Below are 26,412 nucleotides of genomic sequence, written 5' to 3'. Positions count from 1 at the left end.
CACAAGCCAGAGGTGGGCCTTCAGAACTCCATTCCCCAGGGCTAAATTAATCAAAAGGGGAGTGTGTATGCACAGCCCCCATTCACAAGCATATGAGGCGCTTAGGACCCTATCCCCAACTAAAGGTTGATCCCCTTCCAGCCAACTCTTCCTTTCTTGATACATCTCTCTCTCTTGAATTCTTACCACCCACTCTCCCTTACTTTACCAGTCCCTCAGCACTTCTTCATCTTTCTCACCTGTAACAATGTACTCTTTCTCTGTGGCTCTCTTCATCCCATTTTATGACCCCACCACTGGGGTTGAGGATGCTGGACTGCTGCAGGACGTTTGGCTCTGGTGTCCAAAATGCTTCAACTCCCCATAAAAATAAAAACAAAATGCTCCAACCCTGCTTTCTTTTTCTCCTTTAACTTTCTCTCATTTCGTTCCAACCTTCTCTTAACTCATCTAAGTGCCTTCCTTCCACTTCCCCCACCTCTCCATAACCCCATCTTTGTTCACTCGCCCTCTTCGCCAATCCCTCGTCAATGCCAACTTACCTGCCCACTTCTGTATTTACATCAGACAGTCTCACCCCTGAACCCTCATCCTCCATCTTTGTACCTCTCTCTGCAGTGGCCCTGCTTCTTTTATTTAGCGTCTCTGCCCAGCTTGGCTCTCCTCCCCAGGTCTGTAGCGTCAAACATACTCGTTCCAAAAAGTTGATCACTTACTCCGGCATCTGAGCCGGCGTTCATTTCAATCCCCATCAGAGTGAATCGAGGCAGTCAGCAGGTCACGACCTAACCTGCTACCTGTATCTGCATACAGGTCTGTGCCGCAAGCCCACTAGCCTGCTACAATAACTAAGCGGCCTTACTGTGCGCATGCCTCCTCATTGTCCTATCTCAGATGGATGTATAGGTGCAAAATAAAGCTAATATGCAAAGTTTTTGAACCTCGGTTGAAACCTCCTTTCCGTCTTTCGTCACAACCAACAACCCACATTAAGAGACATAAAACTCAATAATGGAAAATGAATTAATAAATACATACTGAAGAACAACTCAACAAGGACTGCAGCATGCATACTACAGACAGAATTCGGTCTAGTCAGTCACTTGTTGACTGCAGAACAAGGAGATCAGAGGTCTAGTCATGGCTTAACCCCCTTGGCCAAATTGTGTGATCCTGGGCAAATCACTTGAGCTCCCTACCCAAGTTTACTCATCTCCAACAGTTTACCCTTCACCAAAAATGTAAATTTACATTCAAATGACTTACCCTTGCAAACAAGCAGAGCTACGCCAAGCAGCATTAGAATCCCAGACATTGTTACCAGCGCACTCCGTCAACTCCTGGATCCTTTAGGGTCTGTATGAAAATACTTCTGCCTCGTTGACTGCCATCCTGTCACTTGGAAACCCTGCTTTCCGATTGGGAATGGATTCTTTTGTCCGCACCAGTAAACCTCAAGATTATCTGGTTCCTACTCATGTAAGCTTGTTCGCTCTACACGCGCACTAGGGAATTGTGTATCTAATCATGGTTGGAAAACCAGTGCTGATATCCCCCCTCGTCGACTGGTGCGTGTGAGGAGGTACACTGGGTGCTTGAAATGAATTCCCACCTGCCCTAGATCCTCAGTCGGCTCTGCGTTGATAACTGGTACGCCCCCCGCCAGCTCTCCGAGGCAAATTCTCCTTAATAAAGATTTAGACCTAAATCCAAGAGAATACTGTAATTCGACCGGATTAGGGAAGAGGCTGGTTTCTTTGTGTTTCCTTTGTGTTCATCATGTTTCCATCTTTTGTGATAGTTCGGGGTGTGGTAGTGGACATTGTGCGCCATCCAACCAGCTGTAGAATCGTGGGCTACGTCAGGTGTGTGGAATGATGCTGTTCGCTTACTCTTCCCAAAAGTATTAATTTCCTCTCTGTCTGCTTTTCAATCTTGCAACAGCATTTTCATAATCCCAGACGCTCAGTTTAATGCTCTTACCATCATCCCGCCTCGGCTGCGGGAAGATACCTTCCCTTGTCTCCGGAAAATTGTTTTTGTCAGGTGCAGTCTGCTAAATGTGCATTGGTTCGCGATGACTCCCTATTTTAAAGCAGATTTAGAAGTCTTCTCTGAAAGAAAGAAGTGTCAACGTGACAGGTTTTTAGGTTCTTGTCTCCTAGCAACAAAATGCGTGCAATTCCTGCAATATTTTTCAAAGCACACTAGTTTTGGGCAAGCCAAGAACGTGGCCATGAAACCAAAGAATTACACAATGGACGCGTTTTCTCTTTATTGTTAGGAATGTTTATTTTTTATACTTGGACTATGTTAATGACCCTCTCACATCCCCTCCCTCACAGACACACAAACACTGCGACGTCACCGAAGGCTACAGTGATTTATGGCCCATTTTACAAGCCTGCCGTCCTCTGTACAGTGAATCGAACCGGTCTAGCTGTTGGACAGGTAGATTTGAATAATGTTTACCTTCATGTCCAGAGTTGTTCTCTGCCACCTAAGGGTTAAACCCTATACTAATGTTTGGACGGGTAACTTTGCTCCAGAATGTGCCAGTCCCATCTGTACTTTGATTTTGATACTATTTTCTACTGCGTCATTCCACGTACCTGCAATTAATGCATGTTCTTCATAGAAGGGACAGCTCCGGAACGACGTTCACTTATAGGCCCATATTTATACTTTTTTAGCGCTACATTTGCGTCATTTTTTGACGCAAAAGAGGCGCAAAGTCACAAAATATAGGCCCATATTTATACTTTTTTTAAGTTAGCGGCGCTTTTGCGTCACAAAATGACGCAAATGCGACGCAAACAAAGTATGAATAGGGGCCATAATTGTGTTTTGTAAGTTTGCGCTGCTTTTGCGTCAAAAAATTATGCAAATGCGGCACTAAAATAGTATAAATGTGGGCCTTAGTGAGTTATATACAGTGGTGTGCAGTGGGGAGGTTTCGGACCCACTAACACTTCCTGGCAGGGGCGTAGCTCGGTCAGTGAGGGGTGTGAGCTTCAGATTTTCTAACAATCATGCTGGCATGTGATATTAAAATACATTTTTTAAGACTTTCAAAACAGAGAGAGGGAAAGTGTGTTTGTCTGTATGTAAACATTTCTTGTGAAATCTGACAGACAACTGCCATAACCGACTGAAAACACGTTTATTAGGGGAAGTGGGGTGTAGAGTAACACCCCAAACACCCCCCTTGAAGCTACGTTCATGCATCCTTGAGTAAATCACTGCTCGACTTCACTATCCCTTGAGAGTCAACTGCCCAAAAGGATTAACTTGGTTCTTCGGCTCGTGTGCACCAGTACGGGTCGCTACAAGGCACCAGTGGGACATTGACGGTAGCCACCAGGGTTGCTGCCAAGAAACCCCTCACTGCCCCAGGATCCAAAGAGCAGGCCTCTAAGATCATACTCAAGCAAGCAGCTAAGAACACATTGCTGTGCATGTCTACACGCATCCTGCACTCTCTCATTATCTTTTGTAACATTCCAAGTATGAGGCTCACTGCATTTGGTGTCCATCTGTGTTTGTGTGGCAAAGAGTGATTCACAGGCTACACCCTCCGTGACCCATTTCTTCTGGTCTTGAGGAAACTGCTCTGATGCTGATAAGTCTTTTCATCCTCACTCAGGTGGAGCTGCTCCGAAACCCCTCTCCATCTTCTTTCAATAGAGGCAAGGAGTGTCATGATCTCCCTCCCCATAAACTATAATCTTCACTTCTTACCCCCATAGTTTTCCCCCAGCTACAGCATAATCTCCAGTCCCAAGCCAGATGCGGCCAATTGAACCTCTGCCCCTCGCGCCCTCACATGCCTTCCATTTCCATAAGTGGTTGATCATGTCAGGATGGCAAAAGCTCTTGAACTATTTATGCCTGGTGGTTATTCTCATCCAGGGCTCTCAGTCATTCCTTACTTGCTATCTAGTGTAGACTATACTTTTGGCTAGTACAAGACCTAATTGTCAGCTGTGTAGGAGGAGGAAAGTTTATTGGTGTGATCGGGCTGGAATCCGTTCGAAGGACTTTTGCTAAGGTCCTTAGAACGGATCTAAGGTCTAAGATCAGTCGGTAGCTTGACAGGTTGTTCACGTCTGTATCGGTGTGGGAGTGACTATCAGCTTTTTTATTTCGGTGGAACCTCAACTTCGAGAAATGACAAATTTGTACAGTCGTTAAAAGCTGCGGCAAGAGTAATCATTTGAACTTGGATGCAGCTGGCTGTATGAGAGAGTTTATGGGCCAGCAAGACTTTACTATTCCTATTTTAATTTTTCACTTACACTGGAGTTGAATTGAAAGTGGCCGAAATGGTGTGGCAAATGCTGGAGTCATCACTTTGAAGGAAGTTGATGCTGATTAGCTGGCAATTTCTTTGCTCGTTGCCACTTTGTTGATAAAAACTGAAGTGAGCAGCTCATCTTCTAGGTCTTGGGAAGGGGTGATCATATTTTTCACATGGTTAGGTGTCATGATTTCTATCAAAAATCCTTCATAATTCTGTGGTTGTGTACCCAGTATACTCCATCTCGAGTCCAGATTTCTGCAGTGGCTTTCAAAGGTTGTTCCACCCATGCCTTTGAAAGTCAGGCATCTCTCTTAAACTATTTGTTCACTGTCTTGTGTTCACATTTGATTTTTGTTTCTTGTGAGAAACCCATACATCTAGATTCCTATTAGTTCCTCACGGCAATTGTTCAGGATCCCTCTTGGAGCTGGAGTTACCTCCATGTTCTATGGGTGCTAAGGAAGACTTCACTAGTTACTTAGGCCCATATTTATACTTTTTAGCGCCGCATTTGCGTAATTTTTTGACGAAAAAACAGCGCTAACTTACAAAATATAATTGTATTTTGTAAGTTTGCACCGCTTTTGCGTTAAAAAGCGGCGCAACTGCGGCACTGAGAAAGAATAAATATGGGCCTTAGTGATTTGGAGTGCAGCATATCTGCCTGGCTGGATTAACCATTGAGCAAAATCGGCACATGCTTAGGGAATCAAGGGAAGGGGGGCACCCAGGAAATTTCCACTGATGGATGGACCATATGGTGCAAAACTGCAAATGGTGCAGCTGAACCAGGTTCCACAAAAAGGGGCCCCCACAATGAATGAAAAAATGCATACATATATAGATACAATAATAATAGAGGTTAATAATATATATTAATTTTAGGAATACAACAAAATTAGAATCTGGTAATTGCCACACAGTCTGAACTCAAGTTATGTGCTGATCGGTATGGATTTTTAGCTGACCAACTGTGCACCTCATGAGATGAATTCAAAAGATATGAAGCAGCTACAAAGGAAATGCTACCAGATGTTGATTACAGGGCACCTCAAGCTCACAAATGTATCAGAAAGAAACTACCCAATGATGGAGATGCTGCACCAGAAGTATATCTGAATGCCACCACCTATCACACAATTGTTGACAAACTTAAAACTGAGATAAACAGAAGAGGAGAAATATACAAAGATATACAAAGAAACAGCAGAGAGATGTTCTTTTCTGATTGATGTGCCACATAATGTCACTTCATCATCTACTGAAATTGATAGGTATTCTCGGCTTATTGGTGCTCACCCAGAGGACTTGGACACTGATTTCTCAGCTGAGCTTAAGCAGGTTCTCTCATATGTGCATTATAAGTTCAGTTCAACAAAAAAAGTAAAAACAAGATTCAGTCATTTTGAACTTAATAAACTAACTGTAGAAGACAATATTGAGTGTGCCTTTCCAAATGTAGACATTTGCTTTTGTATATTTGTAACATTAATGGTCACAAATTGCTCAGCTGAGCCTTCATTTTCTCAGATGAAGTATATTAAAAATCCAAAGAGAACATCTATGCAAAAAGGCAGGCTGGATGCCTTACCTCTACTAAGCATAGAAGTAAATGTGTTACGTAAGAATAGTTTTGAGGATCTGATCAAAAACTTTGCAATTAGAAAAAGTAGGGGTAAACTTTCCAAATATAAATAAAGTGGAACTATACAAAAATAAACATTATTTTCCATCTTACTGTAAGTTTTGTTTCATTTAAAAAAGTATATATATATATATATATATTTTACAGTTTATTATTGTTGTTAATATTCTGAATTTTATATATATATATATATATATATATATATATATATATATATATATAGGGGCACCAAAATCTTTTAAGTGCTTAGGGCCCTCTAATGATCTTAATCCGGCCATGCATGTCTGTGATTGTCTTTGATTGGTAGTTCGTGTCATTGATCGGTAGTGGTGAATTTCCACATGTGAATAGAGAATGGTCCGATCAGAAATGAGGGAAGTTTATATCTTATACCTCAAACCCCATGTACTGGGTTATACGTTTATGGAATGTTCTGGTAACCCTTAGTTGGACCATTCAAGGAACTTTGTGACATTGCCTGCCACTTAGCTATGTCTTCAGTGATGAAGAGAAGCCGCATATGTTTTGGCCTTGTGACTGTTATCTTCTGTCATCGCCCTCAGGTATCTTTCCATTGTCGAAGTCTTGGAACTTTTTTTGGTGCTGGCAGAGATGGCGTCTCTGGGGTAGACTATTTTAACCTTTCACACCATAGTATCTTGCCTTGTCTGTATTACTCAATTACCGTTCAGGGTGGTGGGGTATAGGTTCAGGGCAGATGGTAGGTGGACAGGGGTAAGAATATGAGAGGCCTTCACTACAAGCAAGCTGGACACAAAGGGCAGTGAGTATACCAGTGATTTATTTGATATCTTTTTTATTTCTCATTCATTTTATTGTTTATATTTTGTATTTAAGTTTAATTGTTCAGTTATCAAGGTTTGGTTAGAGATCTAGAGGCTTAAAGAAAGGAGCTCCTTTGCAGCAATACTGGGTATCAAATAACTGTTCAGAGACAGATGTACAATCTCTTTAAAAAGCATGGTCCATTCATTTTGGAGATGTGAGTGTTCTATCACGCTTACGACATGATGCCAGTTACGGTAATGTCACTCTTGAAAATTTTGCCATTCACCCCTGGCAGGCTTCCTCACAAAAACATAAAAATGATTTAGGTTACAAACATGAAAAAAATCAGAATAGCAACAGCGGGCTCTGAGAAGCTGGCTGCACTTCAGCCATATGTTCAATCTATTTTATCCCTTCATTGAAGATAACAAAGGGTAGTTTATCGCACACATGCTATAAACAATGAGGGGCATATTTATCATCATATCACACAGCGCAACGCAGCAAGTCACCTTGCCGTGTTGCTTGAGAGGGAGAGGGCAAGCATGCGCCATACTGAACATTGTACGTTGCATTTCTGGCTTTTCCTTGCTTCGGTGCATAATGTGCTGCCTAGCGCCAACACAGGTACACTTGCACTATGGTGCAAAGGTGCCTGGGCTGTAAGCAGAATTTGTTTTGTGCAGGAATGGACACTTTCAATCCCCTGAGGCATATTCTCCTTTCTATGTGTGCTGCAGAAAGGGGAAGCAATGAGTAGAACTAAAGGTATTTCTCCTCCTTACGTCTCACCCGGGGAGGCACAGGTTTTTGACTCAATCCCAAGTCTACCAGTGATGGTAAACATGGAAATGCACCAAACTCTGTTTGTGGATGCTTGGGAACATCCACACATGGAGCACCTTCCTAAGGCAGAGTAAATGCAACCCAGCGATTTACCCTGCGTTGCGGTTCTCTAGATTTATCAAGCCTGGCAAGGCCATGCAAGGTGATCTTGCCAGGCTTGATAAACGTGCCTTAAGATTTGCTTCACGCTTGCACCACATTGGTGAAAGAGCAACGCAAATCTTTGAGAAATATGGCTGTGAATGCTTTTATCTGCCCAACATTTGCACCAGCATCACAATGTTCACTCAGAAGAGAGGTGTAGATTGATTGATCAGGTTGAGCAAGGCTTGAGATTTCTACCAGAAGACATGGGGTTAACTTACAGAGCTATAAACATGAATGGCTATAAAGACCAGTGTGTGACTGATAAGAATGGTAACTAAGTAGAGGGTTTCTTTTGCAAGAATGAAGATATGCAAGAGTGACACATGCATGCGCAATCTTGTAAGGAGAGTCTGGAATGCTCTGAAACAATAAAGTCATTGTAGATGTGGCTCTCAGCATGAATGTCAGACCCCCTTAGGGTGCCACACGCAGAAAGGTGCTATTGTGTCCAACCATTGGGAGTTGAGGTCATTCAATCAATCATTTCATTTGTAGAGCACAATGCTGTACCCCTTGGGGTATGTGGGCCCTGGGGTGCGGTGTCTTTGTCAAAGAGCCAGGTCTTGAGTCTCTTGCTGAAGTCTGCAAGCAAGGGTTCTGTTCTGAGGGGAAGGAGCAGGTTGTTCCAGGTCTTGGCAGCAATGTGGGAGAAGGAGCGGCCACTGCTGCGGCGTATTCTGGTGGTGTGTGCGAGGGACAGTGAGGAGAAACGCAGTTGTCAGGCAGGCTGTAGGCTGATCCTTGGTCATGTAAAGCTTTGTAGGCATGTGTGAGGAGCTTGAACTGGCATCTCTTCTGGACAGGAAGGAAGTCTGTAGTCTTGTGAAGAGCTGGGTGGCGATGTCGGCATAGAGTACGTTGCTGTAGGTCGATGGGGATGGTGATGAGGGCATGGGTCACGGTTTTCCTGGTGTTGAATGGACCCCACTTAAAGATTCTGCAGAGCATGCAGAGGGTGTGGAAGCAGGAGGAGGAAACTGTATTGATTTGCTGCTTCATAGTCAGCTCTCTGTTGAGGACGATACTGAGGTTGTATGCATGATCAAGTGGTAGTGGGTCACAGTTTGGCTGGCCACCAGCTGTGGTCCGATATGGATATGTTTATGTCAAAGATCAGTGCATCCATTTTGTCGGAGTTGAGCTTGAGGCAGTTTGTTTTCTTCCAGTTGAATACATTGGTCATGGCATTGCAGAAGTTTGTTCTGGTGGTGGAGGGGTCCTCAGTGAGTGAGAGGATGAGCTGGGTATCATTTCCATAGGAGATGCTGTAAGAAAGTGGGATCTGACAAGGTCAGCCAGAGGGAGTCATGTAGATGTTAAACAATATGGGGCTGAGGGACGAGCAATTCATGTTCTTGGGTGCAGAGGTGAAGGGAGGCAGTCGGGCGCGCTGGGTGTATCCTGTCAAGAAGGAAGCAATCCACTTGAGGGGATTCCCTTGTATTCCGATGCTTTAGAGTCTGTTGATGAGGGTGTGGTGAAAGAAGGCGTTCAATGCCGTGGGTAGGTCAAGGAGGGTCAGGGCAGCGGTTTCTCCATGATCAAGAAGTGCTCTGATGTCATCCGTGGCAACGATGAGTGCAGTCTCAGTGCTGTGGTTGGCGCCGAATCCTGATTGGGAGATGTCCAATCGGTTGCTTTCTTCCTAGTAGTTGGTGAGCTGTTGATTGATGGCTTTCTCGAGTACTTTGGCAGAGTAGGGACGGAGAGAAATGGATTGATGAATTGGTAATTTTTGAGTTTGCTGGGGTCAACGGAGGGTTTCTTTAGGAGGGGTCTGACTTCTGTGTTTTCCATTTGCCTGTAAAAACTGCCAAGATGATGGAGAAGTTGAGGATGCTGGTGAGTTTGGTACTGGTATGGGTGATTCCGAGGTTGAACATGTGCTGGGGACATCGGTCACTTACCACTGGTGACCTGGAGTCCATCCTACTGTGGTTCTGCAAACTGGGCTAGTACAAAGCTTTGCACACTTGACTTTCAGTGTTCTGAGGACATTGAAGTCACAGGTTTATCGGGGAGTTGGTGTGTGAGGCACAAGCCCAGAACTCAACAATCAACCAAAAAGAGTTCCTTTTTAATCTTACAGCAATGCTCAGTACCACACATACAGGGTAGTATTAATCCTGGTCACGCTGTCTTGTGGTCACGACTGTCTTGTGGTGCTAAACTCCTTATCTCCCTCTGTGCTATGTCCCGCATGGGTGACCCTAGATGAAAAAGTCCCCCTGCAATTTATGGCATAAGTATGAACAAGGCTCAAGTGTAGATTGTAGTGCCCCACAAGTCAAATATGCAATCAGTTCACTTGTTTGCTCATGCTCTTACCCCTGATGGTTTAGTGGGATGAATTCAGTCTCTTAGTCTGTCATGCCTGACTAGCGCAAACTCTTTGGCTTGATCCCACTGTAGGTGGAGGACCACAGTGATTGGACACAGTCTCTTGGATGCTTGGATTAGTTCAGTGTTGTTTGGCAGTCCTGGATCCACTGTTGACATGCTGGATAAACAGCTCCAGCTTTGACCTAGCTACTAATATTGTCAAGGGAGGTTCCGTCCCAACTGGGCGAGTGAAAGCATCAAGGCAGTTGCAGCCCTGACTGGACAAATGTGCAGGAACATATTGACATTTTGTGGTTCTCAACAGGAACCGCAAGGCGATCAGGAGACTCTTAGAATGCTTATCTCCTGGCTTCACTCTGAGGCATGCCACTTTCTCTGGCTGTTCTTCCAACCAGGAACACATTGGACTTCTGCTTCTGGATAGTCTCTACTGCTGTAGGGCCAAGCAGAAGCCTTCCCTAGATATACCTTCAGATCACCCAGCAAAAAATGCAGACTTTAGGTGATGTTACCTCACCACTTCTAAACAGACATCAACCATGGCCATACAGCAGTTCTTAAGTACTCTGCAGAGCACACCCTTCCCTGGTCATGATGATCTTGGAACTGAGTGGGGTGGTTTGGGTTCCACTTTTATACATAATTTCTAGACAGGGAGTGTAGATCCACCACCTCAAACTGCATAAAAGTTTTGTGGTGGGTCTCTTTCAAGTGTAATTTACAGGCTGCTCTCCAGATATAGCATTTGCGTAAAGTGATGCTTCTCACAGCTGGTAGTACTGGGGCTGACTTCAAACTGCAGCACCCACAACATGGGCACAATGAAGTGTGAAACTTCTGTAGTTCACTTTCATCAGCCTCTCAGAAGTAGTAATCAGGGATAGAAAGTGGGAAGGCATGACCCATAAACTTTTTCACCCTGAACAACAGAAACCACACTTCCAACCTTCAAACCACCATGTACCAAATGACAGTGCTCAAGAAGAAGCACATCTAACCGGCAATAATTTGCTAACAAGTCGTCATGGAATTTCTAAAAGTATTCCTGTGTATATCCTCCTGTCTTCAGCATCTAGACCTTCATCTTCTAAGCAGAGTAATGCAAGCAATACACTTACACTGTATGGGGAAGCAGTCGTCACCCTCCATCTTGTGCCATACTAAACCAAAAGGAATACCACTGGCTTCACTATGCAGATGTGTACTCACACCAAGTCCTACTACTACACATGTGCCACATGCACAAAACATGAGCACTCACATGAAGTGGAACTGTACACAAGAAGGCAAGTTGTCAGTGCTTAATTTGAGCCGGAGGTTTCTGGTGCAGGGCACTGTCACTTATTTTTGAGGGCTGGCACTTATTTTTCTGCCTAAAGCATTTACTGAGAGCAAAAGACACATATGGGAAAGACGGAGGAAGAGAAAAATTAAAAAGCTTCACAAAGGGAGAAAGTATAAAGCTGCAAGAGTGAGCTGAAGGGGTAGGGAGTGGCCATAAATGGATTAAAGAGGACCAATATGGCTTTAGTATTACGCTACCTCAGTATTCCATGCTTGCACATTTAATTGCAGCAGCCGCGTGTTTCAGAGGAAGGCTTTGGGCACCTGCACGTTTTTATTTACGAATTAAGCACTTCAAGTAGTCAACTCTCTCATTGACTCAGATAAAAATGTCTGAGCACAATATCATCTCAAAACACAGTGTGCTTCCATCACCACTTTATGTGCTACACCAAGAAATGGGAGAGAAGACCTTTGTCCAGTATGAGGGCAGGGTTATTAAGCCCCTGCAGGTCACATAAGAGGCCTGGCCTTAGTCAGGGAAAGGCCTATGTGCAAACGTTAGATTAGTCTGATGAGAGCGCCAAAATTAAAGTAAGCGCCCCAAGTCCATATTTATAGTTTTTGTTGCTAAACCGCGATAACGCAGTTTTGCATCAAAAACTTTACCGCCGGCTTGCATCGTTCTCAGATGCATGCCAGGTGTCATATTTATTGAACTGTGCAAGCCGGCAGTAAGGCCTGGTAGAGTCCTGAAAAATGACACTAACTGGTGGAGGTGGCAGTGGTGAAGGAGGCGGTTGTGCCTCAAAAAATGGCGTTAGCCTGGTTAGAGGCAAAAAAAAATGCCTCTAACCACACTAGTGCCATTTTCTGGTGCACAACCACCAAAAACAAGACCCCTGTCTTAGGAAAGACAGGAGTCATGCCCACCACCCCAATGGCCAGCACAAGGGACAAGTGTCCCTTGGGCATTGCCACTGCACCAAGTTAGGGTCCCTGATGGCTAAACATTTTCTATTAAAAATACTTACTTGGACTTACCCGGGATGAGGGTCCCCGATTCTCCGGTGTCCCTCTGGTGGGGGTGTGGCGGGGCTTGGGGAGGGCACCTGTGAACCCATTCCATGGCGTTTAGCCAAAGAAATGGGTCCACATGTCCCCTAATGCCTGGTCTGACCCAGGCATTAAACAGTGGTTCTAGGCAAGCATAGCACCATTATTTACCCCTGCCTTCCACCCGTGCGTCATTTTAGCAGAGGGGGATAAATATGGCGCTATAGGGATAGCACCATTTTTTGGATGGGAACACCTACCTTGCATCTCATTGACACAAGGTAGGATCATGCAACCAAAAAGTGGTGCAAACTCCATTATTTTGACGCAGACGTGTCTAGCGTCAAAATATAAACATGGAGTTAAGTTTGCGCTGCATTTGCGTTGAAAAAATGACGTAAATGCAGCGCACGCAAAGTATAAATGTGCCCCCAAATGCACTAGCAGTATGGCGCTCTGGGCATGGGAACCTGTCTATATAACACGTTAGACTTTCCAGGCCCAACGAGTGACGCTGAAGATTCTGGAAATGAGTTGGCAAGAAGTTAGATAAGGGTCTTTGAGACATAGGCATTGAAAAGCAACAGTGAAAAGCAACAGTGTCTTGTACCATGTTACATCATTGGGAGACATATTTTTCTTGACGTCTCTTGACATTTATGTACGATACAAATAGCAGAAAGCGTTCCACCATTGAACTAGATGAGAACCTTCACCTAGTCCAGGAGACAACTTCTTTTGATACGCTGACACGTCACTCACTTCTAGCACAGCACATAAGTCCGACATAAGCTGGTCTGGCCGCTTTAGGTTCCCTTAGCAAACCCTAGCACACCTCTGTGACCATGAAACCTTTCTCTGCAAAGAAGGCTTAGCTCCTGCTTGCACCAGCATATGTTTTACCATTACTGTGTGGTCTTTCTCTCCTTGCATTTACTATCTTGCATTGAATCGCTTCGAGATAAAGCACCACATTGCAGGGTTTGCTGCTTTGGTCAGTCAACATTCTACACGTTCTCACTTCCGCCTGTGTCATTTCCTGTATCATAGATTGAAAGCAGTTCACAACATGGACGACGGACAAGTGAGAAAAGAGCTAAAAAAACATTACGAATAAGATACCTTTTGATTGGTACTTCTGGTAGGAAGACAAGAAATTGATTGGAGCATTACATTTACTTTTAAGAAAAATGTATGTTCCCATATCAGAGGATCCTTATGAAATGTTTCTCCCTAGCAGAAAATTCAACTTTTTTTTCTCGCAAATTGATTATAAATTCAAGTGGTGGAAACAGAACTGGCAAGCTCTCTGCACATCTGGTCCTGTGCTGCAGAGGCTGGAGTCACTTGATACATGTGCAGTATATGGGAGTGCATTTCCCTGACATCACTTCTATTTGGAAGAGTCTGGTTTCTGGAAAGTCCCGCGCGTGGGCGAGTTTGTTGAAAAGGTTGTCAAGTATGCATGGATCTTACAATGTGATTAGCTAGAATTTTCCCAATTCAAGGCATTGAGCTGGATAAAGTTTTTGTTTTTGCTTTTCAGAAATCTACCGTCAACCCATATTTCTTTTCATGTAAGTGCCTAAAAATAAAAATAGCAAATTATTTTCTGTAATGTTTGAGTTCTCTTGGCCTTCCTCCAGTTGTGGAAGTGTCTGCAAAGCACATACCTCACAGAGTTATGGGTTGTGTTTCAGACACAAGCATTCCAGTTAAGAACATTGCCTCTCCATCAGCAGTGAAGTGGCAACATTGCTTCCCTTCCAGTACAAAAGCTATGCTTGACAGAACACACACACCCTTTCACTAAGGTGCAAGAGTCTGCACGTTGGAGCACTGCAGCCAAAACTGCTCCAGTGTGGGAAGAGAAAACCAATGGCATATGTTATTGCATCGGGCCATGGACGTCATCCAGTGGTCCATGTGACCCCTGGCACTACCTTTGCGACCCCTGGCCTCAGAGGTGACAAAATCAGTCCCAGGCACACAAGCACAGCCCCAAAGTTCCTTCTTTTTTGGTCAATTCTTTATTACACTCATTGTGAATAATATATTCATATATTATTCACTAATTGTGAATAATATTTATTCCCAATCAGTGTCATAAAGAATTCATTACAGTTAGCTGGAATATGACCCTCCCTGGCAGCTGAGGTAAGTAAAAAATGATTTTAAAAGTATGTTGTGTGGGTACTTGTGGGTTAGTGTGAGAGAGAGTGTGTGTGTATGTATGAATGTATGTGTAGGCATGCATGTGTAAGTGAAAGTAAAGGTTAAATGGAGTGTGATCTCACCTCCGCTACCCCAGGCATTTTGGTGAATTGACGTTCAAGGATCGGGCACTCTCCCTTTGACATAACACTGCACATCAACTTTAGTTGCTATGCTGAATTGCTTCACATTTTAGTAAACTTCCCCAAGGATTTTTTTCTCAAGGCCTTAGGACCGCAATCTTTTGCACTTCTTCCAACAGCAGTTTGCTTCTTCCATCAGTGTCTTTCTTTTCAGTACTATAAGAGAACAGCAGTATGTGCTTCCTCCATCAGTGTCTTTTCAGTATTATAGGACCCCCAGCAGCTTGTGCTTCCTCCATCAGTGTCTTTTCGGTACTATAAGACCCCCGGCAGCTTGTGCTTCCTCCATAAGTGTCTTTTCAGTAATATAGGACCCCCAGCTGCTTGTGCCTCCTACAGCAGTGTCTTTGCAAGGATATGTGTGTTCTCTGAAGCTTAGGTTTTGACCAGGAAGGAGTTTCTTCCAGTATAAAAATCTTTGTTTTAAGGCTCTTCCCACTTTGTATGTGTGGTATACCATGCAGCAAATATGTAAAAAAACGAGGAGAAACTGGCATTTCTTCTTGTGACCGCTGATTTGAGAAGGTGTAAGATTTTGGTGCAAATTCAAAATAATGCAAAGAAGAGCATAGGGCAATTTTGCGTCCTCTCGGCTACTATGCCACAAAAATATTGTTTTGCGTTGGATAATAAATCTCAGTCTGACACTTTGTGCAACATTTGCATCACAAAATGGATGCAAGCACAGTGCAATGCATTAGTAAACCTGGACCTAGGTGTCAGTAAGCATGAATGAATGAGAATGAGGGGGATTAAGAGTGAATGCAAGTCAGTGAGTGAGAATGAGTGTAAGGAGGAGTGAGAGTGAGAGTGTGAGGGATAATGAATGAGAGTGAATGAGTAAGTGAGTGTGAATGCGTGCATGTGTGTGTGAGCAAGGATGTGATGTGATGTTATCGAGTTTGTTGTTGGCCCTAGTATACTGCAGGTAATTATTGTCTTACAAACATACCCAGGTCAAAATACTGAGGCTGGCATGCTTGCAGCAGTACTAAGCATAGCATACATCTGTGACAAAATACTGGCACTGGCTCACTGGTGTAACTGTCGGCATGAAGGGCATCAATGGTAAATTAATGGTACTGGCAAACTAAAGGAAATTTGTGGCATTAGCGCACCCTTGGAAAAATAATGCCATACTTGAGGAAATACGTGGCATGTGAACCCCAGTGGCAGAATCCTGGTGCTAGCACAATGGAGGTAAACATTGGCATAAATGTGAACAACCTAGGATATGGGAGGGTGGCAACTATGACAAAGTCCAGGTCTTAAAATACTGAGGTATTTTTTTTTACATAAGGGTCATCTATGGTATATAGACAGCATGCATTCCAAAGTTCTAGTACTCGCATATTTTATGTATCATTTTTGATACACGGGGGGAGGAAACATGACAAAATGCTGGGCCAGAAACAATGGGGGTAATTTTTCACATATGGAGGCACTCATAGCACATTCTGAATAAAGTGGAGTCACCTCCTGGGGAATGTCAGGTTTCATTGGCTTGGTACACCATGAAAGGATTTGACTATGTAATGAGTGCCCCCTCAGTGCCTACAGCATTTTAGCAAACTTATGTGAAAACTGTACTTTAAAATACACAACTTCACCTCGTTCTTTTCGTATTTTTCTCAGAGGGAGAAACCCCCAAAAGAGGTCTGGCTTACTCACTTTGCTCAGTCACTACAGATTATGGCAAGTCAGATGCCCGTGAACTTTCAAAGATCAAGGACCAGATGTAGCAAAGGGCTTTACTCATTCTGTGTCTATGGGAAAATGCTTTAGTACATATGGCTCCAAGTCAGCACCATCATATTGGTGGCATCTAAAATAGACGTTTGTCTGTGTCTTGCTGTTATACTAATTTTCCCCTTATTATGGAACTTCAGCATTGTTGTGAAATGTTGTGATCTGAAGGTCGTGTGATATGTCCTCCTGGAAAAAAATCAGGGCCAAGGAACATACAATGTCACTTCCTGTGATGTTGTTAAAGTCAAAGGATATTTGATGTCACTTTCGCTACCTCTGCCATTTTGGTGAAACAAGGCCCATGGTCTTACTTGATCACGTATTATGTTTTTCCTGTTTCAGCTGTGTTGGTGAATGTATATGTCATATAACTCAGTGACTGCAGATATGTTCATTTAAATCACTGCTACCAAGCCAAATGCTTTTGTTGCTTCAAATTATGTGGCCACAAGTGATTTGGAATATAAGCTTCAGTGAAAGTTGAAGACTTTTGGCCAGTCTTAGAAAAGTGGTGCTGCATCCAATAGAGTGCCACTTTTCTTGCACCCTTTATTGCCCCCTCTAACGCCACCATGTGTGGGCCGTAGTAAAGATAGGGAACTAGAGTCAAAAGTTTTTAAACTAGTTTGGCGCTTTGCAGGATTATTGTCACAAATGTTAACGCTAATCCTGCAATGCACATTGAAGCCTATTATAAATAATGGTGTCTCTCCTTTTAATGCCTGCTTCGTGCAGGCATTAAGAATGCAGCAAAAAATGGCGCAAATATTTTTTTTAGATTTCTCTGCACCATTTTTTCAGCCCTCCGAATGGGGGAACACCTCCTTGCATACATAATACCCGATAATACCTGGCGCAGGCATAATGTGGTGCAAGGGGTTCCAAAGTGGCACCATGCATGCAATGGGCCACATTAGCGTAAAATAAAATGACGCTAATGTGGCTCAAGGAGGCTCTCTTAAATCTGGGCCTTAGTGCTTTTAAAATTAATTGAAATTAGCAACAAAAAAATTCTTCACACTTTGGATCGAATTTATAGCCCCTTTACAGGCATCATCATCATCATGTATGTGGCAGTATTGCAACTTGGTGCTGTTTTCGCATAACATCTGTGCTGCAATCCAGCTAGGTCTTTTCTTGGCTCTGGATGTGGCAGTCTTTCACGGTAAATAGGGGCTATTCACCAGCTGCATAAAAGTCACATCTCAATAATATTTGCACAACGATATTTCGATCTGGGCCTCCTTGGGAACCAGGGCAGGGATGGAGGCCTGCAAGGGACAGCAGACCTCCACCTCTGCGTTAGTTGTCACAGCGTTCTCAAATTGTCATCGGTGTGAGGCACAGAGCTCCCGGTGCTAAAAGGGATGCCACAGTGCAGTGTTGCCATAGTGATGGGAAGCAGACAGGAGTTCAAGGGGACGATTCCACCAGTGAAACAGTCCACTACGTATGATTCAACTTTGGGAATGTCTACTGCGATCAGTAAGGGGTGGTGAACGCTACTGTACCAGGTCCTTCTCCTTTGCAGCTTGCAGGCATTCCTAGTCTTGAAAAGGTGCTTTAAAAAGCTGCATTGCAATGTCACTTTTGTACATTGCACAATGGAACATTGCAATCTGGCACTTTGCGTGAGTAAGACATGTAATTTTGCAGAGTCCAGACTGGTTTGGCAGAAGTGGTGCTAAGATGTTCCGCTGTAATATAATGGATCCCCCGTTGAGATTTATGTGGCTGCTGTCTATTGGAAGAACCATGGATTTGAAAATCCCTTTGGTGCCTTTGGTGTCACTATCATGTATTTGTGCTTTATGGAAATTTAACCTGTAACACATATAACCACTACTTACATTTGTGTACACATTATTTTACACTTAGACTTAGTGAAGTAAGTGATTTATATGTTTTTGTTTAACTATAGTTAGAATATGTACATCTTAGCATAGACATGAGTGGGACTAGGCCGTATTTATACTTTTTTTGGCGCCGCTTTTTGAGGCCAAAGCAGCGCTAACTTGCAAAATACAGGGCCATATTTATACTTTTTGACGCTAAACTGCGCTAACGCAGTTTAGCGTCAAAAAGTTTTGCGCCGTCTAACGCCATTCTGAAGCGCCATGCGGGCGCCGTATTTATGGAATGGCGTTAGACGGCGCAATCAGACCGGCGCTGCCTGGTTTGCGTGGGAAAAAACCACGTAGACCAGACAGCGCCGGCGTAGGGGGAAAATGGCGCATGGGCGTCTTAAAATGGGGCAAGTCAGGTTACGTCGAAAAAATCGTCTTAACCCGACTTGCGCCATTTTTTAACGACGCCCATCCCCCATCAACATGACTCCTATCATTGTAAAGATAGGAGTCATGCCCCCTTGCCCAATGGCCATGCCCAGGGGACTTGTGTCCCCTGGGCATGGTCATTGGGCATAGTGGCATGTAGGGGGGCACAAATAAGGCCCCCCTATGCCACCAAAACAAAATATAAAAAAAAAAAAATTATACTTACCTGAACTTACCTGAATGTCCCTGGGGTGGGTCCCTCCATCCTTGGGGGTCCTCCTGGGGTGGGCAAGGGTGGCAGGGGGGGTCCCTGGGGGCATGGGAGGGCACCTGTGGGCTCATTTTGAGCCCACAGGCCCCTTAACGCCTGCCCTGAGCAGGCGTTAAAAAGTGGCGCAAATGCGCCGTTTTTAGCCACGCCAACTCCCGGGCGTCTCTTTTGCCCGGGAGTATAAATACCACGTAAAGTCCTGGGAGTCATTTTTTAGACGGGAACGCCTCCCTTGCATATCATTAACGCAAGGAAGGGGTTCACGCTAAAAAATGACGCACATTCCGGGAACTTTGGCGCTATTCGCCTCTAACGCCATAGTATAAATATGGCGTTAGTTGGCGTTAGTTTTGCGTCGAAATTGCGTCAAAAAAAACGACGCAATTTCGGCGCAAACGGAGTATAAATATGGCCCACAATTGTATTTTGTAACTTTGTGCCGCTTTTGCGCCACAAAATGATGCAAATGCGGTGCTAAAAAAGTATAAATATGGACCCAAGTGCCCAACTCCATCGTTTCAGGCAGTCATCATGCCGTAGTTAAAAATTGTTTCTGTTAGCTTACCTTGTGCAAGTCATCTTTATTGCAAATAATTGGCTGACGATGTTTCTCAGCACCTGCAGAGGAGGTGAGCACTCCTTTGTGAGAAATCGTGACGGCTGCAATGATGGAAAAAAATGCCATTGAATTATTGGTGAGAAGGAGATTGACAGAGCACAACAAGAACACTGGTCTTCGATTGGTTCTTACTCGCTGGGAAGCTGTAGAATGTATTATTGTGAGGAAATGTAGGCCGATATTTATACTTTTTGAACACTGCATTTGCGTCATTTTTTGACGCAAAAGCAGCGCAAACGTACAAAATATAATGGTATTTTGTAAGTTTGCGCCGCTTTTGCGTCAGAAAATGGTGCAAATGCGACGCTAAAAAAGTATAAATATGGGCTGTAATGTTTTAACTGTGTGAAGGATTTTAATTAGTTAGAATACTTGCCCCTGTCCCCCTTTGCAGGCAGATGTCTCTTTCTCTCTCTCTCAAGACCCAATGCTCCTTATATTTTTGCTCATAGACATACTTTGTTTTAGAGTAAGCAACTTTCTCCTTTTCTTGATTGGGAACCTTCATTTGGTTCTGCTTTCGAAGCTATGTTCGCTGACACCTGCTGCTTCTAAAGTCCCTGTCTTACCCATACCCTTAGCTTAGCAGTACTGAGGTTCCCTTTTTGAGAAATAAGTTTTACCTTACATTGCCTATGCTGTCCTTAATAATGTGTACTTGTATTTGCCAATTAGAACTGACTGGATTATCTTCATAAATGCTGTTTTCAGGTGACTATTGATGTATTCTTAATTGATTCGATTTGACATTGGAACTTTACTTTATCTATGATTCTAGCCTCAGTTCAAGAGAACAGTCCATCCCTGTAGACATAGTGGAGATTCTAGTTTGCACCAAATTTATGCAAAGTAAACACCAACGACGGCTCCTCCCCTGTGGTGGAGGAGCCCCCCTCCTTCCCCCATGCCAGCATCCTCAAAAGTTGAAAAATAAAACAGGTTTATTATTGTTTTATTTTCCATGTTCTAAGGGCCAAGCTGAGTTTTGGGGGCAGGGCCAACACGGTGACGGGGATGGAGGTGGCGTGGTGTGCACTGTTATCAGTGCTTATGTGGGTTTGGCTGGCCATCTCAGTTCAACCAAATCGACATGCGCACTGAGCTGTCTCCAACCCGAGCTTCGTTGCTGCGCTGGAGACAGCAGGCACAGGCTCCCAGTCTCTCTGGGAGTGCAAAGTCAGGGCACTCAGGCCAATCCCGATGCTGCTTGCATGCTGCCAGCAGCATGTGAACAGCATCTGGATTGGCCGCAGGGGAGGTTGGGAGCTTGTGCTCAGTGGAGAGGACCAGAAGAGCTTCGATGCGGCGGACAGCAGGTAAATTCTTTTATGTTTTTTTTTGTGTTCATCTGTATGTTGTGTTTTTTATGTTCCTGTCATCCACTCCGCCCTGCCACGCTGCCCTAACACCAGCCGCTACTGTTAAACATCATCCTTATCTCTAAATGCAATCACCTGCTGGCAGCAGATACAGAGGTGATGATCATTGTGCGCACACATATACGATTAACACTTTAACATAGGGTTCTCAAATAACTCCATACAACAACAGACATAAGACCAGATTTTGGAAACCAAAAACCAGGACATTCGACAAATATAGAAGAAGGGCTATAATTTGCACTGTCGAAGGAGCACAGAATAACTTAATTGACCGCACTGCCCACCTTGAAAAACACAGATAATAAAGGATTGAATAGTGAGAAAAATGTTGAGCAGGGTGGGAGAGGTAAAGATAGATGGAAGGGAACTGGGCCACAGGGGAGAAAGTTAGAGAGATGTAAGGCCTCATTATGAGTTTGGTGGTCAGACAAGCCAACTGCCAAACACGCGGGCGGGACGTCCTCCCCCCCTTAGTCTATTACAATGTTCCCGCCAGATGACTGGCTGGAACATTGTATTGCGCCGTTCCTGCCAGGCTGACGGACAGGAACAGTGCTGCAGTGTTGGGCTCGGCTCCGAGACCAATAACGCAACACACTAGCACTATCGGAATGTGCACTGTCTGCAAATCAGACAGTGCACATTTTGATGGTGCTGGGGAGGGGGGCCCCCGGCACTGGCTTTCCGACAGCCTTTCCATGGTTGGGTGACCACCGTGGAAAGTCTGGCGGAAAGCTGAGTTGTAATCAGCATGGCGGCACTGAATTCAGCACTGTCAGCCTGTTGGGAACGATGTTCCTTTCAGGGACAGCGGTCCCCTGGCGGGTCCGCCCCCCAGGGTTGTAAAGTGGCAGTCAGACTGACTAGAGTGCGGCGGTCCAACCAGCACTGCAAGTGTGGCAGTGTTCCGACTTCCACGCTCGTAATGAGGCCCTTAGTAAGAGTGATGATCAAGTAGGGAGATTTTGTGAGAAATGGGAATGCTCCAAATTTCTTTTTTAAAAACCTAGTAAAAAAACAACACTTTTGCTTTCTTTTTTGGATAAAAAATTCACTATGATGCTTGGAGGGTGTATGTGAAAGGATTCATTGCACTTCGCACATCACGTATGCCAAAAATGGACTGTGTAATAAAATAATTGACTGTATGTGTTATTGTGCACATATCTACTGAGAGTATTGCGTTGTTCTTAGCCCAGTTTGCAAGAACTTCACAAAACATGCCTGTGTTTGTCTGTATGTTGCCTACCCAAGGGCTTTGAACTGTGATGGCGAACTTGTACAAGCCCTCAAGCTCTCCTCACCATCAGAGTGTTCTCTGGACGTGCTCTTGATGTCTTGTCCCTGTCAATTTTCCGAGACGCCCAGGAGCAGATGAGAGAGCAAATGGATTTCTCAAGCACGACTAATGAGGCAATCATGTACCCAGTTCCAAAGTCTTTTAGTTGCCTTCTCAAGCATCCTCTGTGTTTGGATACTTGCAGTCATTAATCTTAGTTTAAAAGTCTAATTAATCCCAGTTACAGTTTATTCTGTGCAGAACGGAGGTGGGACCAGGGTGTATGCCAGCCATGGTATAATGCAGCTCAGCACGCAAAACCTCTGTTTACTAATGGTGTTTTGTAATGACGAGGCATTGAAGCACCACAGTATGTTTCGTACAAAGACTCTTACTACACGGAGATACCGCTGCACAGAATACAATTGCATCCAGGTTCCACTACATAAACTTTTTTAAGTTTGCGCTGCTTTTGTGTCAAAATGCGGCGCAAATGAGGCATTCAAAAAGTATAAATATGGGCCCTAGGCCCTTATTTATACTTTTTTGGTCCAAAACTGCACTAAAGCAGTTTTGCACCAAAAACTTTAGCACAGGCTTGCACCATTTATGTGCACCAGCTGGGCACCATATTTATGGAATGGTGCAAGCCGGTCCAAAGGGTAGGCTAGAGTAAAAAAATATGACTCTAGTCAGGTTGGGCTGGCGGTTTAGAAGAAGGGGATTTAGCACCAAAAAATGACTTTAGGCAGGTTAGAGTTAAATAAAATGACTCAAACCAGATTAGCGTCATTTTATGGTGCTAAACCTACCATGCCACATGACTCCTGCCTTCAAGCCCACCACCCCAATGGCCAGCACAGGGGACAAGGGTCCCCTGAGCTGGCCATTGCACCCTGTGCCATGTATGGGGGCACATCACAGGGCCCCCATGGCACTTTAAAAAATAAAATGCAATACTTACCTGTACTTATCTGTACTTGGGGTCCCCCATCCTCCGCAGTTCCTCTGGTCTGGGTGCCCCTGTGGAGGACACCTGCGGGCTTATTCCATGGTGTTCCACCATGGAAATAGGCCCAAAGGTCCCCTAACGCCTGCCCTGACCCAGGAGTTAAAAAACGGGGCAAAGCAAGCTTTGCAACATTTTTTGACCCCTCCTCCCTCCCGTGCACCATTTTTGCACGGGAGTATAAATATGGCGTTAAGGCCATATAGTCTTTTTTGCACAGGAACACCTACCTTGCATCTCATTAAGGCAAGGTAGGTTTCCACTTCCAGAAAATGACTTCAACTCCATAAGTTTGGTGCTAGACGGGTCTAGCACCAAAGTATAAATATGGAGTTAGTTTTTCACCGAATTAGAGTGAAAAAAAAAATGATGCTAATTTGGTGCAAACAGAGTATAAATATGCCCTTTAGTTGGTTAATCTCCTTACTCCATACATACTTAAGTCTTCTGACATTGTAATTTTAGTTCTTAAATGTTGATAGACATCCAGCTGCATAAAGCTTCACTTTTGAATTCATATACTGAAGTAGGTTTTCACTAGCTTTGAGAACCCCATTGTAAAGCCCTTGTGAGAACCTGGCAGATAAAATATAGCCAATATAGCCAAGGCAATTTACTATTCCTCTTAAACTCGAGTCAAGAAACTCAGCTAAAGTTGCTGTCAGCATAGGAAAATCCTTAGTCAATCCCTCCTTCCTACATACTTCTGTATGCCCATCCCTTGAGCTTTGGAACTTTTTCAGATTACTTTCATAATATTGAAGCTATCCGTACCGCCTTTTCCACTGTCTCTCAGCACTCCTATAATCTCTAACCCTTTTGCTTCTCTGTTTTTTCACCTCCTTGTCTTTCTTAGACCAGTGATCTGTGCAATCTCATCAAATCTGGCCCTTCACTGTATTGCCCAGCACTTGTTTTCCTCTCAGTCATTGCCCCAGCACTAAAGGATTTCTGTAAATATAACAAAGGTTCACATTGCCTGGAAAAAAGCTCTCAGATTGCATGCCAGAGGATCATGGCATCATAACTGCCATCACCCATCACCCAACTAGTCACCAAACTAGCCTCAGTCAGTAGTCGAGGACAGCTGGACAGCTCCTCGCCCTTCCACTGCAGGAAAGATCCTTGGCAAGTGGATCAACGAAACCCTCTTCTTTTCTGTGCACATCACTCGCACTTCTGCTTCTTGTTTCTACTACATCCGCTGGTGTGTTGTGGTATGTAGTATGTTTTAATGTTACCCTTGTGATGTAGAACCACTGTGTAATGATTTAAATGCTGCCCGTGTGCGTGTGCGGAATGGTAGATGAAGACTCCAACAGCAGCAGCAGGGGGGGGTTCTGAGCTTGCTGCACGCTCCACATCATGGTCTAAATCCTTTAGAAGTAAATCCTACTTATCTGCATTACCGTCTGCCTTTGTTCTTCACTGCATTTGGAGACAGAACTCTGGATTTGCCCACTGACATTGCCGCTCTGGAGTTGTGGCTGCTTACCGGGCTTTCTGTTCATTGGTTTCTCGCTCTGCTTCATTGACATGGTTTGGGTGGTGAGTCTTTCCTTGAGGCTCCAAGTATGCTGACTTAATTCTTTGGAAGGTGGTTGTCCGATGTTCTGGGATATTATATGTGGTGTATTTTGTAGATCTAACTGTAGTGCCGTTGAGTCTGTGCTGTGTGAAGCAATCGCAAGCTCCTGTGGCACGCTACAGCTGTGAACTGCTCCACCAAGAGCCATCCTCGACCATGTGACAGTGGTTCAGAACTCTCTGTCATCGCCCCGTGGCATGTGCTTTGACAGTGCCCATGTCTGTGCTCCCCTTGACGGCCATCTTAGTTTGGGAGGCATCATTTGCATGGCGTGAGGGTCATAATAAAGAAGTCCTACAATACGGTTGCCACAGAGTACTGTTTATCATTGGCACTTTTTAATAAGCGGCAGTTTACATTTTGTGGTGAAGGTATGAACTTGATTTAACTCAAATTTACAGCATCCATTTTAGGACATCCTCACTCTTCACTCCTCATCCCTACTTCTCATTCCTGCTTCTCATCCATCATTCCTGCTTCTCATCCATCATCCCTACTTCTCATCCATCATCCATCATCCCTACTTCTCATCCATCATCCCAATTTCTCATCCATCATCCCTACTTCTCTTCCATCATCCTTACTTCTCATCCCTGCGTCTCATCCCTGCTTCTCATCCATCATCTCTACTTCTCATCCCTGCTTCTCATCCATCATCCCTACTTCTCATCCATAATCCCTACTTCTCATCCATCATACAGCATCCCTACTTCTCATCCGTAATCCCTACTTCTCATCCATCATCCCTACTTCTCATCCATCATCGATCATCCCTACTCCTCATCCATCATCCCTACTACTCATCCATCATCCATCATCCCTACTTCTCATCCCTGCGTCTCATCCACCATCTCTACTTCTCATCCATCAAACATCATCCCTACTTCCCTGTTTCTCTTCCATCCTCCTTACTTCTCATCCCTCATCCCTATTTCTCATCCATCACACATCATCCCTTCTTTTCTTCCATCATCCCTGCTTCTCATCCTTCATTTCTGCTTCTCATCCCTACTTCTCATCCCTCATCCCTGCTTCTCATCCCTACTTCTCACCCATCTTTCATCATTCCTACTTCTCATGCCTCAGTCATCACCCCTACTCCTCATCCATCATCCCTACTCCTCATTCCTCATCCCTCAGTCATACCAGCACATTTTCAGTTTTAAATGCATCCCGTTTTCCTTTAAAGAAAACGGGCTGCATTAAAAAAAAAAGATTGCTTTATTTAAACGCAAACACAGACATGGTGGTCTGCTGAGCCCAGCAGGCCACCATCCCTGTGGTTGTAGCCATTCGCAATGGGTTGCAAATTGCGACCTACCTCACGAATATTAATGAGGTAGGTCCATTTGTGAGCCCTTGTGAATCTCTATATTTAACTCCTGGAGTTTCATACATTCCCATAGTGATGACTGAATTGTGATTTGCAAAAAATCGCAATTTGGTAATCCCTATCAGAAAGAATGATA

The sequence above is a fragment of the Pleurodeles waltl genome, chromosome 6, assembly GCF_031143425.1.
Source record: "Pleurodeles waltl isolate 20211129_DDA chromosome 6, aPleWal1.hap1.20221129, whole genome shotgun sequence".
Lineage (NCBI taxonomy): Eukaryota > Metazoa > Chordata > Amphibia > Caudata > Salamandridae > Pleurodeles > Pleurodeles waltl.
The sequence above is the reverse complement of the archived record's forward strand: the minus strand, read 5'-3'. Positions refer to the sequence as shown.